The sequence below is a fragment of the Diorhabda sublineata genome, unplaced genomic scaffold (assembly GCF_026230105.1).
Source record: "Diorhabda sublineata isolate icDioSubl1.1 unplaced genomic scaffold, icDioSubl1.1 Dsub_32, whole genome shotgun sequence".
NCBI classification, from domain to species: Eukaryota; Metazoa; Arthropoda; class Insecta; order Coleoptera; family Chrysomelidae; genus Diorhabda; species Diorhabda sublineata.
This window is the reverse complement of record NW_026614255.1, coordinates 222,501-233,238: the sequence shown is the minus strand read 5'-3', so window position 1 is coordinate 233,238 and position 10,738 is coordinate 222,501. Positions and strand designations below refer to the sequence as shown.

At 41.2% G+C, this 10,738-nt stretch overlaps 2 non-coding genes across 2 annotated transcripts; both read left to right on the top strand.

Moving 5' to 3' along the window:
* Positions 1–2,340: 2,340 nt before the first annotated feature.
* Positions 2,341–4,262, top strand: LOC130452253 (small subunit ribosomal RNA). The gene has a single exon (XR_008910895.1). It is a non-coding gene; the product is annotated as a small subunit ribosomal RNA (ribosomal RNA).
* Positions 4,263–5,427: 1,165 nt separating this feature from the next.
* On the top strand, positions 5,428–5,583 carry LOC130452243 (5.8S ribosomal RNA). Its single transcript, XR_008910885.1, has one exon. It is a non-coding gene; the product is annotated as a 5.8S ribosomal RNA (ribosomal RNA).
* The last annotated feature ends 5,155 nt before the right edge of the window (positions 5,584–10,738 follow it).

Below are 10,738 nucleotides of genomic sequence, written 5' to 3'. Positions count from 1 at the left end.
CATACAAAACATCTCCATTCAACTTTCACAATTCATCTTTTTCGACAAGTTCATATATTTAGGGAAAATCTCATTTCATAATACTTGTTTTTCATAATTATTACTATTTTCATACAACTTTTATATAATATATCTCGTACGTTCGTTCATCGAGCGGCGATCTAATTTCATAATACATTTTTTCCGTTATTGTCAATATTTTCCATAACACTTTTATATAATATACCTCGAACGGTTCCTACATACAAAACATCTCCATTCAACTTTTACAATTCATCTTTTTCGACAAGTTCATATATTTAGGGAAAATCTCATTTCATAATACTTGTTTTTCATAATTATTACTATTTTCATACAACTTTTATATAATACATCTCGTACGTTCGTTCATCGAGCGGCGATCTAATTTCATAATACATTTTTTCCGTTATTGTTAATATTTTCCATAACACTTTTATATAATATACCTCGAACGGTTCCTACATACAAAACATCTCCATTCAACTTTCACAATTCATCTTTTTCGACAAGTTCATATATTTAGGGAAAATCTCATTTCATAATACTTGTTTTTCATAATTATTACTATTTTCATACAACTTTTATATAATACATCTCGTACGTTCGTTCATCGAGCGGCGATCTAATTTCATAATACATTTTTTCCGTTATTGTCAATATTTTCCATAACACTTTTATATAATATACCTCGAACGGTTCCTACATACAAAACATCTCCATTCAACTTTCACAATTCATCTTTTTCGACAAGTTCATATATTTAGGGAAAATCTCATTTCATAATACTTGTTTTTCATAATTATTACTATTTTCATACAACTTTTATATAATACATCTCGTACGTTCGTTCATCGAGCGGCGATCTAATTTCATAATACATTTTTTCCGTTATTGTTAATATTTTCCATAACACTTTTATATAATATACCTCGAACGGTTCCTACATACAAAACATCTCCATTCAACTTTCACAATTCATCTTTTTCGACAAGTTCATATATTTAGGGAAAATCTCATTTCATAATACTTGTTTTTCATAATTATTACTTTTTTCATACAACTTTTATATAATACATCTCGTACGTTCGTTCATCGAGCGGCGATCTAATTTCATAATACATTTTTTCCGTTATTGTCAATATTTTCAATAACACTTTTATATAATATACCTCGAACGGCTCCTACACACAAAACGTCTCCATTCAACTTTCACAATTCATCTTTTTCGACAAGTTCATATATTTAGGGAAAATCTCATTTCATAATACTTGTTTTTCATTATTATCACTATTTTCATACAACTTTTATATAATACATCTCGTACGTTCGTACATCGAGCGGCAATCTAATTTCATAATACTTTTTTTCCGTTATTGTTAATATTTTCCATAACACTTTTACGTCTCGGACGGTATGAAGTTTCATAATACTTCTTTTTAATATTCATAATACATCTTTTATATATTTTCACTATACATCTTTATTAATGTTAATGTAGAAAGCGTACCGTTGTACAGCGCACATATATGTGTGGTGTATCGAAGTTGACGTCTCGTTAAATTTTAATGAACTCGTTATAATTTACGTAAAGACGTTGTATCGGTCATTCCACATTATAGTGGATTATATAGTTTTCTGAAAGGGTCCCCGTTCTCCTCCAATATATTATCGTATATTGCTAGCGGTTCCCTTTTTAGATATTATATCAATTTATCCACAAATTAAATATATATTGCGAGATCGCGAATTTAGCTAGCGTTTTACCGCGAGCGATTCATATGCGATCGTCTATAAAAATATATATAATAATATAACATTTATATTATTACACAACATTGCGATAACTCTCATTATTCCGAGCGAGAATAAAAATTTCGTTCATTATTATCTAATTGTAAACCATGTCGCTTACAATCTAGCGAAGGGTAGAGATAATGTCGAAATTCTATTCCGGTCGACGTAATTATATCTTATTTAAAATATCATTTCGATTAAATTTTAGATAAATTTATAGTCGATTCGGTGAAAATTTTATGAAATATAAGAAAAATATATTATAATATATAAAGCGTGGCGCCGAAAATTATATATTTTCAATAATAAGCGCAGCAAACACCACGCAAACGAAAAAGTAAATAACAATGTGTTTATTATATACGAGAATATAGATGAATATAAAATATTATGTGTATAAATATAAAATATATGTAATATGAAAAAACGTCATCATAATTCTCATCCTCACATTATGTGGTGGATATTGTTATTAAAACTTTTTCGATAATAGTTTTATTATATATAAAATACACAAATAGTAGTTCCCTGGTTGATCCTGCCAGTAGTCATATGCTTGTCTCAAAGATTAAGCCATGCATGTCTCAGTACAAGCCAAATTAAGGTGAAACCGCGAAAGGCTCATTAAATCAGTTATGGTTCCTTAGATCGTACCCACATTTACTTGGATAACTGTGGTAATTCTAGAGCTAATACATGCAAACAGAGTTCCGACCGGAGACGGAAGGAGCGCTTTTATTAGATCAAAACCAATCGGTGGCGGGCTTGCTCGTCATCGTACAATTTGGTGACTCTGAATAACTTTTCGCTGATCGCACGGTCTCGCACCGGCGACGCATCTTTCAAATGTCTGCCTTATCAACTGTCGATGGTAGGTTCTGCGCCTACCATGGTTGTAACGGGTAACGGGGAATCAGGGTTCGATTCCGGAGAGGGAGCCTGAGAAACGGCTACCACATCCAAGGAAGGCAGCAGGCGCGCAAATTACCCACTCCCGGCACGGGGAGGTAGTGACGAAAAATAACGATACGGGACTCATCCGAGGCCCCGTAATCGGAATGAGTACACTCTAAACCCTTTAACGAGGATCAATTGGAGGGCAAGTCTGGTGCCAGCAGCCGCGGTAATTCCAGCTCCAATAGCGTATATTAAAGTTGTTGCGGTTAAAAAGCTCGTAGTCGAATCTGTGTCCCACGCCGCTGGTTCATCGTACGCGGTGTCAACTGGCGTGTCGTGGGACGTCCTGCCGGTGGGCTTAGCTCGCAAGGGCGGCCCAACTCAATCCCGCCGCGGTGCTCTTGACTGAGTGTCGAGGTGGGCCGGCACGTTTACTTTGAACAAATTAGAGTGCTTAAAGCAGGCCAAAATTTTGCCTGAATACTGTGTGCATGGAATAATGGAATAGGACCTCGGTTCTATTTTGTTGGTTTTCGGAACCCCGAGGTAATGATTAATAGGAACGGATGGGGGCATTCGTATTGCGACGTTAGAGGTGAAATTCTTGGATCGTCGCAAGACGGACAGAAGCGAAAGCATTTGCCAAAAACGCTTTCATTGATCAAGAACGAAAGTTAGAGGTTCGAAGGCGATCAGATACCGCCCTAGTTCTAACCATAAACGATGCCAGCTAGCGATCCGCCGACGTTCCTCCGATGACTCGGCGGGCAGCTTCCGGGAAACCAAAGCTTTTGGGTTCCGGGGGAAGTATGGTTGCAAAGCTGAAACTTAAAGGAATTGACGGAAGGGCACCACCAGGAGTGGAGCCTGCGGCTTAATTTGACTCAACACGGGAAACCTCACCAGGCCCGGACACCGGAAGGATTGACAGATTGAGAGCTCTTTCTTGATTCGGTGGGTGGTGGTGCATGGCCGTTCTTAGTTGGTGGAGCGATTTGTCTGGTTAATTCCGATAACGAACGAGACTCTAGCCTGCTAACTAGGCGTATTTCGACATCCCAAAGGCCCGTCGGTATTGAGTTTCGGCTCTTGCCGTTCGCGGTTTTTACTGTCGGCGTACAAATAATTCTTCTTAGAGGGACAGGCGGCTTCTAGCCGCACGAGATTGAGCAATAACAGGTCTGTGATGCCCTTAGATGTTCTGGGCCGCACGCGCGCTACACTGAAGGAATCAGCGTGTCCTCCCTGGCCGAGCGGCCCGGGTAACCCGCTGAACCTCCTTCGTGCTAGGGATTGGGGCTTGCAATTGTTCCCCATGAACGAGGAATTCCCAGTAAGCGCGAGTCATAAGCTCGCGTTGATTACGTCCCTGCCCTTTGTACACACCGCCCGTCGCTACTACCGATTGAATGATTTAGTGAGGTCTTCGGACTGAGCGCGGTGGCGTTTCGGCGTCGCCGATGCTTCGGAAAGATGACCAAACTTGATCATTTAGAGGAAGTAAAAGTCGTAACAAGGTTTCCGTAGGTGAACCTGCGGAAGGATCATTACAGAGTATTTGTTCGTTTTTAAACAAAAAATAAAAAAACGAAATCAAGTCTGTATTATTATATTATATATAATTGTGAAAGAAATTTTTCTTTTCTACAAAATAATCGAACTCTTCAAAAGAAAATTTATATATGATATAAATATATGATGTATATATATTGAAATTTTTTTTTTTTTTTTTTATAAAATTCGAACAAGTTTCGAATAATATTTAAAAAAAAAAAAGATAAATATATTTCATACGTCTATAAAATATATATCTACATATATAAATTTACAGTAAAAATAACGAAAAATTTTTATCATAGATTAGTAGAAGGAGTCGACGACGACGACGACGACGAACGACGATGACGACACAATAGTAGTAACAATATATTTTTATTATTATATATATATATATATTAACGATTGACAGAACGATCATTAACAAAATTTCTTGTTAACTAAAAACGTTCTAATATAAAGAATCGTTATTATAATAAACGAAAAATATATAGATTATTGAAACGTCGTCTGTTGTTGTTGTTGTTGTTGTTGTTGTCGTCGTGTGTGTCTGTCTTCTGTATTTTTATGGAGAAATTTTATTTCGTTTTTTTATTATTACATAAGTTTTTTATCGATCGAAGGTAATACAAAAAAATTTCGACAATATTATATGTGATGATGATTATGTGAGATGATAAGACATTTTCTTCATCCGGGTACCTAAACGAAACTTTTAAGCACGTGTCGATTCTTTCGATATGTATAAAAATTCGTTTTAGAAATAATATTTCACGTATTATTTCGAAGGTGTTCGAAGATTTACGCCCGACCGTGTCGAAATTTGTATAAAACTTTCAAGATTAAAAAACTTGTAATAATTAAGAGGAATATATCGTGCGAGATATCTGTCTATGCGCGCCTCGTTTGTAATAAAACATGTGCAGCGGTTAAAATTTATCGGATATTTTTAAGTACGATATTATAATTTCTCTAAAATTTATATATAATTACCATTTAATAAATAATATATATATATATATATATATATATATATTATATAAATGTCGTTAGATAATTCTATACGCGTATAAAATATTATAATATTATTATTAATTTAATAATCAAATATTAAAAATACGACGAATAGAATATGAGAAAACGACATAATAAAATGATTACCCTGAACGGTGAATCACTTGGCTCGTGGGTCGATGAAGAACGCAGCTAATTGCGCGTCAACTTGTGAACTGCAGGACACATGAACATCGACATTTCGAACGCACATTGCGGTCCTCGGATACTCGTTCCCGGACCACTCCTGACTGAGGGTCGTATCAATTTAAAAGACTGCTTAGAATTTAAAATTTTTCAATTTATTATAGAAAAATAAATGACTAAGCGTGTTGGATGTGTGAGACACAATAACGCACACTAAAAGAAAACACACGCACATACTATAAACTTGTGCGTATTTTTTTTTTGTGCGGCATCCTAAAATGCGAAAAGCAGCGTAAATTTTTTATAGAAAAAATTTGCGCAATTTTTGAACACAACGACGCTATTACTACCATAAATTGATCGTGTGTATTTTTATATGAAATACATAAAATTTGTTTGGTAGAGTTATATTTACGTATATATAGTCGATAAATAAGTGTATATATTATATATATTTAAAATGATAACGCGGTCGTCGTGTCCGAGAGAAATAATAAAGTTTCGAAGACTGGACGTCTGACCAGTGTTTTTTTTTATATCATTTATACTGTATCGACAAAATATATGAATTTATATATATATATATATATATATATATATATATATATATATGTATAACTTGCTCTGCCGCCTCTATAAATAAAAACAAATAATGTTATATTTCGTATAATGTGATTAAACACACGTTTTTTTTTTTGTGATATTTTAGCGAATTGTATTTAAATATTATAGATATATTATAATATATCGACCTCAGAGCAGGTGAGATTACCCGCTGAATTTAAGCATATTACTAAGCGGAGGAAAAGAAACTAACTAGGATTCCCTTAGTAGCTGCGAGCGAACAGGGAAAAGCCCAGCACCGAATCCCGTGGTCGATATCGGCCACCGGGAAATGTGGTGTTAGGGAGGATCCGTTTATCACGAGATCGTGCGGCGCGTCCAAGTCCTTCTTGAACGGGGCCACAGCCCATAGAGGGTGCCAGGCCCGTAGCGACCGTTGCCGATTGCGTGAGGATCTCTCCTGAGAGTCGGGTTGCTTGAGAGTGCAGCCCTAAGTGGGTGGTAAACTCCATCTAAGGCTAAATATGACCACGAGACCGATAGCGAACAAGTACCGTGAGGGAAAGTTGAAAAGCACTTTGAAGAGAGAGTTCAAGAGTACGTGAAACCGTTCAGGGGTAAACCTGAGAAACCCGAAAGGTCGAAAGAGGAAATTCATTCGCGTTTCGATAATTGAAGTTGAACGTTTGTATGACGGATATTGTTGTTGTTTCGGCAACACAATAAATCGCGTTTTACGTTTTTCTAATCGATATCGAACGCGTGCACTTTTCCTCTAGTAGGACGTCGTGATCCGTTGGGTGTCTGTTTAAGACTCGAGGTGGAGACCACTTGATTTTTTCATGCGGACCCTCGATATTCCGACAGACTCGCTCGACGGTACAAATATGGCGCGGGGCCGCTAAATTATAATTAGCGTTCGGCCCGTAGCAAGAGCGTTTCGTGTTTGACGGTAATCGGACATAATGCCGATTCTGTCCCGGAACGACTGTTGGTTACGGTGTTCTCGAACAGACCTCGTTTCGAAACGCCGATCAACGACGCTATCGATTTGGGTAATTTCAGGACCCGTCTTGAAACACGGACCAAGGAGTCTAGCATGTGCGCGAGTCATTGGGAAATAACTAAACCTAAAGGCGTAATGAAAGTAAAGGTTTACCTCGCGTAGACCAAGGGAGGATAAGCGATTTGCTTTTTTAATAAATTGGATCGCTTCGCACTCCCGGGGCGTCTCGTTCTCATTACGAGAAGAGGCGCACCAAGAGCGTACACGCTGGGACCCGAAAGATGGTGAACTATGCCTGGTCAGGACGAAGTCAGGGGAAACCCTGATGGAGGTCCGTAGCGATTCTGACGTGCAAATCGATCGTCGGAACTGGGTATAGGGGCGAAAGACTAATCGAACCATCTAGTAGCTGGTTCCCTCCGAAGTTTCCCTCAGGATAGCTGGCGCTCGTAGCGTACGAGTTTCATCCGGTAAAGCGAATGATTAGAGGCATTGGGGTCGAAACGACCTCAACCTATTCTCAAACTTTAAATGGGTGAGATCTCCGGCTTGCTCGAACTTATGAAGCCGCGAGACTCGAATCAGAGTGCCAAGTGGGCCATTTTTGGTAAGCAGAACTGGCGCTGTGGGATGAACCAAACGTCGAGTTAAAGCGCCAAAATCGACGCTTATGGGATACCATGAAAGGCGTTGGTAACTTAAGACAGCAGGACGGTGGCCATGGAAGTCGGAATCCGCCAAGGAGTGTGTAACAACTCATCTGCCGAAGTTACTAGCCCTGAAAATGGATGGCGCTGAAGCGTCGTGCTTATACTCGACCGTCAGCGGCATGTGCGGTTCGCGTTTTGCGCGCGACCATGAAGCTCTGACGAGTAGGAGGGTCGCGGCGGTGTGCGCAGAAGGATTGGCCGTGAGGCCGTCTGGAGCCGCCGTCGGTGCAGATCTTGGTGGTAGTAGCAAATACTCCAGCGAGGCCCTGGAGGACTGACGTGGAGAAGGGTTTCGTGTGAACAGCCGTTGCACACGAGTCAGTCGATCCTAAGCCCTAGGCGAAAGCCGATGTTGATGTGGTGTAGCTTTATTATTTACGTACGTACGTACGTGTGTACGTGTACACAAACACGTAAAAAGTTTGTACACACCCATCGGGCGAAAGGGAATCCGGTTCCTATTCCGGAACCCGGCAGCGGAACCGTCAAAAAGTCGGGCCCTCGCAAGAGAGTTCGTCGGGGTAACCCAAAAGGACCTGGAGACGCCGTCGGGAGATCCGGGAAGAGTTTTCTTTTCTGCATAAGCGTTCGAGTTCCATGGAATCCTCTAGCAGGGAGATATGGTTTGGAACGCGAAGAGCACCGCAGTTGCAGCGGTGTCCGGATCTTCCCCTCGGACCTTGAAAATCCAGGAGAGGGCCACGTGGAGGCTCGCGCCGGTTCGTACCCATATCCGCAGCAGGTCTCCAAGGTGAAGAGCCTCTAGTCGATAGAATAATGTAGGTAAGGGAAGTCGGCAAATTGGATCCGTAACTTCGGGATAAGGATTGGCTCTGAGGATCGGGGCGTGTCGGGCTTGGCGAGGAAGTGGGTCACGGCTGACGTGCCGGGCCTGGGCGAGGTGAAGTAATTGGAGCATCTCTCTCCTTCCTTCATGGTTGGAGTATTTGTGATGATTATGGATCCGAGTTCGGTCCCGTGCCTTGGCCTCCCGCGGAACCGTCTTGCTGCGAGGTTCCATATTACCTTAATCGGTATTTGGATATCCTCTTCGGCCGCCATTCAACGGTCAGCTCAGAACTGGCACGGACTAGGGGAATCCGACTGTCTAATTAAAACAAAGCATTGCGATGGCCCCAACGGGTGTTGACTCAATGTGATTTCTGCCCAGTGCTCTGAATGTCAAAGTGAAGAAATTCAAGCAAGCGCGGGTAAACGGCGGGAGTAACTATGACTCTCTTGCGACCGTGCGACCGGAATTTTTGAAGGCGGTTAGAAAGCGGCAGAGCGACCTTTTCTGTTCAATTCATCCAAAGCCTTTGAAACCCCGGTTGTGAGCTTTTAAAGTTTGCAGCCTCTCCTAATCAAGTTCTGTACACCTCCCCGTGGTAGAGTCGGTAACACGCTAGAATTTATTTTAGCGTGGCTAACGTACAGAGCGCCCCAGATAGGATTCTTAGTCTTGATCCAACACGGCAATCTCTTGTCTATTCTAAGAGATTGGGATCATCCGAAGACTGCCCCACGGTCACCTATCTGGCTTCTTTATCGGACCGTGCCCACCTCCAGACTCCTGGGGGTTTTAGTTTTAGGGATAGTACACCTTCCGACTTTTTATTTAAGTGGTAGACAAGTCTTTTCCTGTCTACCCAACTATCCCATATTAACTGAATTGAACTTACGACAGACCTAGTTTCAGTCCTAGAACTATGGTCTTGTGCATATGTGGAAAAACTTTCGCCACTGATACTGGGCTTCAGACCCATTTAAGAAGGCTACGCTGCCGGGGTGCACCCCCGGCTGACGGCAATGTTTGCTCCGTATGCAAACAAACATATAAGACTTACGCTGGAATGCGACAGCACATGCGGAGAGCGCACCCCGTGGAGTACAATGAGGAGCTTGAGAATCTCTACGAAAAGCCTAATGCCCCCGTTGAATTCGAGGATGAGGATTACATTGAAATGGCCAAACATGAACTTGCCTATACGGGCCGTTTCATCAATAAACATCTCCAAAGTATCTATCCTAACCGTACCATCGACTCTATAAAATATAGACGGAAACAGGATAGATACAAGGAACTCCTCGAATTCCTCAGAAACGAAAACAACATCGAGGCCCGCGTAGACGTTCTCGAACAACTTGAGAACGAAAACGCGCGGCCTCACGAGGAAGCAGAGGGCGAAGTAGTGGAATTCTCTCTTCTCGAGAGTCCTAGAGATCGAGGCAGGGACTCAACCTTTAAAGATCGTCAGAGTCTTAATCCGAATGCTGAGGAGTTCGTACCCATTGCGATAGAACACCGGCACAATACAATCTCTACGTTTTTATACGATTACTGGCACGCTAATGACGGATGGAATACTTATGATAGCACTTTATTCCGTTACTCTCAATTCACCAACCTAGACCGCCATAGAGAGGGAGTGAGAAAAGAGGTGAATGAATATATTACTGCTCTCTTCAACGAAGCAGGGACTGGGAAGCCCAAAACGAAGGCAAACGGAAACCGCAAGGCCCCAGTCTTTAATAACAGGAACCATGAGCGTTCATATAAATACAAAATCGTCCAACGACGATATCGATCCGATCGAGCCGCTTTGGCGCGTGATATCCTAGACGGGAAACCGCTCTGGGGGGACGATGTACTACCTGACATTGCGTCAATAGAGTCCGAGTATAGGGGCATATTCGGAAGTCCCTCTCTCCTAGACAGCGAACCAATCTTAGATCAGAAAGAGGAACATAAACTGGACCAGCCAATTACAGAGTCAGACATCCTCTGGGCCATAAACACATCAAAATCAGGGGCGGCTGGTCCAGACGCAGTGCCCCTGCTGGCTCTCAAAAAGGCCCCTGTGAAGAGATTGGTTCTACTATATAATGTCATGTTTCTCTTTGGAGTTACCCCCGAGGTGCTCCGAGGGAACAGGACAACACTTATTCCTAAAGGGGGGGACCGACGCTTGATTAATAACTGGAGACC